The sequence below is a fragment of the Palaemon carinicauda genome, chromosome 23 (assembly GCF_036898095.1).
Source record: "Palaemon carinicauda isolate YSFRI2023 chromosome 23, ASM3689809v2, whole genome shotgun sequence".
Taxonomy (NCBI): domain Eukaryota; kingdom Metazoa; phylum Arthropoda; class Malacostraca; order Decapoda; family Palaemonidae; genus Palaemon; species Palaemon carinicauda.
Window position 1 is genome coordinate 21,308,881 of NC_090747.1, and position 6,378 is coordinate 21,315,258.

The following is a 6,378-nucleotide window of genomic DNA, read 5'->3' on the forward strand; positions in this document are numbered from 1 at the left end:
CTACGCCCACCACCTCACGTCGTACCCGGAAGTTTTCCGTCCAGAACTTCGCCAAACGCCCACGGTTCCTGCCAAGCACGGTATTTATCACCATATCAAGACGACGGGACCCCCAGTCTTCGCAAAATTCAGACGTCTAGCACCGGAACGATTGGCAGCCGCCAAACAGACGTTCGCCGAAATGGAGAAAATGGGCCTTTGCCAAAAGGCCTCCAGCCCATGGTCGTCACCCTTACACATCGTTCTGAGGAAAGACGGCTCCCCCCGCCGTTGCGGGGATTACAGGCGCCTGAACATGCAAACAGAACCGGATCACTACCCCCTCCCAAACATTGCCGATGTAACCTCCTACCTACACAAAGCGAAGGTTTTCTCTACGCTCGACCTCCTGAAGGGGTATTATCAGGTGCCTATGAACCCAGAAGACATCCCCAAGACAGGCATCACCACTCCATTTGGTACATACACCTTCAATTACTCCTGTTTTGGCCTTCGTAATGCTGGGGCAACGTTTCAACGTCTCATGGATGGCATCTTAGTGGACCTCCCTTTCTGTGTATGTTATGTGGACGACATACTTGTGTTCTCCTCCTCAAAAGAGGAACACCTCCGTCACCTGCGCATCGTGCTCGACCGCCTGCAACAAAATGGCCTTGTAGTCCGGTACGACAAGTGTACCTTTGGCGCCAACGAAGTGTCGTTCTTAGGGCACCGTATCACTCCTGAAGGAGTCCATCCCCTCCCTGAGAAGGTAGCAGCCGTTCAGAATTTCCCCACGCCCTCGACCGTCAAAGCTCTGCAGGAATTCTTGGGCATGATCAACTATTATCACCGTTTTCTGCCAGCCATTGCCGCCACTCTTGCTCCCCTCTACGCCTCCCTCAAGGGCAAGCCAAAGGACCTGAAGTGGGGTCCCCTTCAAGAAGCAGCCTTCTGCAATGCAAAGAAGGCCCTATCAACTGCTGCGGCTCTCACTTTTCCTATCCCAGACGCCCCTCTCCTTCTCTCCACCGATGCCAGCGACGTCGCTATTGGTGCAGTACTCGACCAGGTGGTCAAAGGCTCGCCCCGCCCATTGGCCTTCTTCAGCAGAAAACTGTCCAAGGCAGAATCGGGTTATTCTACCTTCGATCGAGAGTTGCTGGCGGTGCACTTGGCTGTCCGTCACTTTCGCCATTTCTTAGAAGGTACGCCCTTCGTCATTCGCACAGACCACATGCCTCTGCTGCACGCCTTCACTCGACAGTCTGACGCCTGGTCCGCCCGTCAACGCCGACATCTCTCCGCCGTGGCTGAATACAATTGCACCCTCCAATACGTCCTTGGGAAAATGAATCCCGTTGCCGATGCCCTGTCAAGAAACACGTTGGCTGCCGTTCAACTGGGATTGGATTACAACGCCCTGGCTGAAGCCCAACGACAGGATCCAGAGTATCAAGCTTGTAGGACATCCTGCACGTCCCTCCGTTGGGAGGATTTTCCCCTCGACGACTCCAACACCACCCTCCTCTGTGACGTCAGTACTGGTAGACCGCGACCTTGGATTTCTTCTCCCATGCGCCGACAGGTGTTTGATTTCATCCACGGCCTTTCACATCCCTCATGCCGTTCTACTGCACAGCTGCTGAAGGCAAAGTTCATTTGGCACGGCATTTCTAAGGATGCTAAGGATTGGGTCCGTGCGTGTACTTCTTGCCAAACTTCCAAAGTACATCGACACACGGATTCAGGAGTGGGCACCTTTCCTCAACCTCAGCGTCATTTCGCACACATTCATGTCGACGTTGTAGGCCCCCTACCCACATCACAAGAATATCGTTACCTGTTTACCGTCATCGACCGCTCCACTCGTTGGCCTGAAGCCATTCCTATGGAAACTGCAACGTCCGCCTCATGTACATCTGCCTTACTCTCTGGATGGATTTCAAGATTCGGTATCCCTGAGCATATTACTTCTGACAGGGGAACAACTTTCACCTCTCAATTATGGACGTCATTAGCGAATCTCCTGGGCATCACCCTACATCAGACAACGGCCTACAACCCCGCTGCCAATGGAATGGTTGAACGTTTTCATCGCACCCTCAAAGCAGCTTTGATGTCCCGCTGCAAGGATTGCAACTGGTTTACTCAGCTTCCCTGGGTCCTCCTTGGACTAAGGACCACTCCTAAAGACACCCTCGACGTCTCGGCAGCCGAAATGGTGTATGGCGACCCGTTGGTCGTCCCTGCCGAATTTTTTCCTTCTACGACCTCCTCCGACGATCTCCAGCGCATACGTCACGTCGTGGGAAAATTTACTCCGTGCCGCCAGACTTACAAGCCCCCAGCGAAGCATCACATACCGACGGATTTGCACTCTGCAACGCACGTCTTACTGCGCAACGACACCAGCAAGCCACCACTAACGCCCCCTTACACGGGCCCTTTCCTTGTGATCCTACGCAGTCCGAAAGCATTCCTCCTAAACATTCGGGGCAAAGAAGACTGGGTCACCATTGATCGTCTAAAACCTGTTTATCTTCTGCCAGATGACCCGCCTACAGTTCGCCTCTCTAGATCAGGCCGCCCTATTTAACATGTACAGTATGTCTTTTTTAGGGGGGGAGCCATGTACCAACCGTGTGTCACACAATTGTACATAATTATTTTGTATATATTATGCTTGTATCTGCGCTCTTCCCTCGCACTAAAAAGAACCTGAATGATTATGTCTCCGTTTTGCTCAGTAACATTATCTGTCTCTCGAACAGGTCATGTTCTGTTACCTTGAGGTTTTGTATATAAAGAAGAGTGTTCCTAAATAAATAACTCAGTCGTTTCCAATCTGCCTTTGAGTTCACAACTCCTCTCTCGGCCCGTCACAATATGCATATATATATATATATATATATATATATATATATATATATATATATATATATATATATATATGTATATATATATATATATATATATATATATATATATATATATATATATATATATATATATGTATATTTAAATATATGTATATATATGTATATAGATATACATACATATATATATATATATATATATATATATATATATATATATATATATATATATATATGTGTGTGTGTGTGTGTGTGTGTTTTTGTATGTGTGTATGTATATTAGTGTACGCAGCCCGTCATTAATGCTGTTTGAATATTCATATATATAAGCACACATAGAGACACACCCGACTAAGCTCAATGACTCAACCTTCCTAACTACCCTAGGTATTAGTTACTCTCCCTCACATATTCCCGAGGGCTCGAGGGACAATGAGAGACCTGTAGTTATGTCTTGCTGAGCGTGCCATGATATATATATATATATATATATATATATATATATATATATATCCATATATGTATATTTATATATATATATTTATATATATAAATATATATATATATATATATATATATATATATATATATATATATATATATATATAAATGTGTATTTATATATATATATATATATATATATATATATATATATATATACACATGAATATATATATATATATATATATATATATATATATATATGTATATATATATATATATATATATATATATTTATATACATATATATATATATATATATATATATATATATATATATATATATATATATATATATATATATATATATATTTATCTATATATGTATATATATATATATATATATATATATATATATATATTCATATATATATTTATCTATCTATCTATCTTTCTATATGTATATATATATATATATATATATATATATATATATATATATATATATATATATATATATATATATATATATTATATATCATAATCTTCCTAAAAGCTGGATTCTCCTACCTCGGAATAAGAACACCGAGATGGATTCAACTGAATGATAATAGCTTTAGGTCGGCAGTGGCTGAGTTTCTAAGTCAGTGGACCAGAAGCTACTATCTTCCAGATGTTTCCCCCTTGATCAGTTACAAAGAGAAGGCCATGTATATCGAATGATACTTGGGATACTGTATAAGGGAGATAAAGTTTCTCATGAAGAAAGGAAGATACAAGGCAGAGCACTGATAGTGAGGTCAAAAGAAAACCCAGCAATAAGAATCGATCATAAAATTATCAATGAAATCTCTACGGGGGAAAGATAGATGCATGAACATATTATAAAGAAAAATGAATCTGTTATATCAATAAAAGTTGAACAAAGACAACGTTGGATGGAACACTTTAGTTAGGTCATGCATAGATGAGACGAAGTGAATAATTAGAAACCCACTTTTAAAGGCATTTATGGACTCTGAAAAATCTTTTCATATTGTACACCAACCAATTTTGTCAAGAGTGGCCCGCTATTAGAGATTTAATCTTAAATACTTAAGTAAATTGTGTTGAGTTTTTTCATGAGCCTAGCAAGGTTAGTGAAATCATATCAAACGAATTTCTAGTGAATAGCGGAGTACTCTTTGAGAGTGTTTTTTTTTTTTTTTTTTTTTTTTTTTTTTCTTATCTACGATGTTTATCCTCCTCATGAATTTAGTAATAGATAGAACAGATGGGGATGGTAGGAAAGGATCGACTGGAATATAAATAGGCACTGTCCTTATTAGCAGAACTCCACAGGATTTGCATTATAACAGGATGGTGTGCTCAAGATTAATAGGAGATTATGAGATAAGAATATGCAACGGATGATAAAAACATAATTGTAAAGATAAAGAATTAATGAGGTAGAATCATTTCAATATTTTTGAAATGTTCTCTTTATATTACAAGGCCTTCAGAATTACAGTTTAATGAAAGATTGAAAAACGCAAATTAGACAATGGCTAGGTTAACTAAAATTTGTGAATCAAATCGCTAGTAATAATATATAAAAATCAGGCTATATATCAGTTTAGTGATATCTGTGTTACAGTATGGACGTAAATCATGGTATGACAATGGAACAATATTCAACAGATTTTGTAGATTTTAGAAAAAGGCTCTTAGAAGAATATTGGGAGTTGAATGGTAGGACAGGTTTAGAAATGAAACTATTTCATAAATCATACTAATTTAGTACCATATGTGGATGACATCATAATGAAGGTTAGATGGAGATGTTTTGGGCATGGTCTTCGCACTCCATAAAAGAGATTATTTAACCAAACGTTTTCAACTTGGCTCCACAAGGCTCTAGACGGATTGGAAGACCCTGCATGGCTGAGTACAATGGAGCGTGAAGTCGATGATGATGAACAGAGAAGTTTTGACTTAAAAGTTCGATATAGAGATGACTGGCAAGATCTAACCAAGCTCCTTTGTTACTATAGGCGTAGTAAGAGATGATGATGATGATTTCTCGTCTTTGTGTAGTTCATGAAAGGTATATTGATATTTCATAGAGGGCACAGGCATTTTTCCCATTATCATACTTTCCGTGAGAGAGAGAGAGAGAGAGAGAGAGAGAGAGAGAGAGAGAGAGAGAGAGAGAGAGAGAGAGAGAGAGAGAGAGAGAGAGATGGGTCTACCTCTGAGCCTCCTTCGACTGGTAAAATACAAAACTGATTTTTCTTCTGAATTCAGAGGAATATTCAATGCAAAACTCCATTCCACGACCTGTCTGCAACATGAAATGTTTTAGTCATCCGGTTATTTCACTTTTATGATTGTTCACCCTTCTATTTTTCCTGTTGCTTTCCTTTTTTGTCTGTTGCAATATTATTTTTCTATTGGTTCTTTGTCCCCCGACTTGTATTTCTTCCATCCGAGCTGTTTTTTCTTTACCAAGGAGTGTTCACGAGTGGCAATCTATATCTATCTATCTATCTATCTACCTATCTATATATATGTATATATATATATATATATATATATATATATATATATATATATATATATATATATATATATATATATATATATATATATATATATATATATACATATATATATATATATATATATATATATATATATATATATATATATATATATACAAAAGTTGAATAATTTTTGGTCAATTCGTAATACCCTTCCAAAATATGTATTTGAAGAGTTTATAAATAGTAATTTTTTTTTGGATTTGACATCCCTATAGCCATATATTTCTATAAGTACTGCAACACGAGACTCTCCCCTTATTTGGAATGCCTTTTAAGAAATGGGATGACATTATTTTGATTTGTAAGCAGCTGTCTTTTATATCAAAGAATATTTTCTTAGATTAGGAAAATCTTACTTCAGATAATTCTTATAACATTCTATTCTTCAATTCTTCTCAATATTATTGATTTATTTTTATTAAAATCTATCGTTTATCAAAAGTTACTAAAATCTAATAATAATATTTGAGGAAATTGAAATATGATGGTTTGAG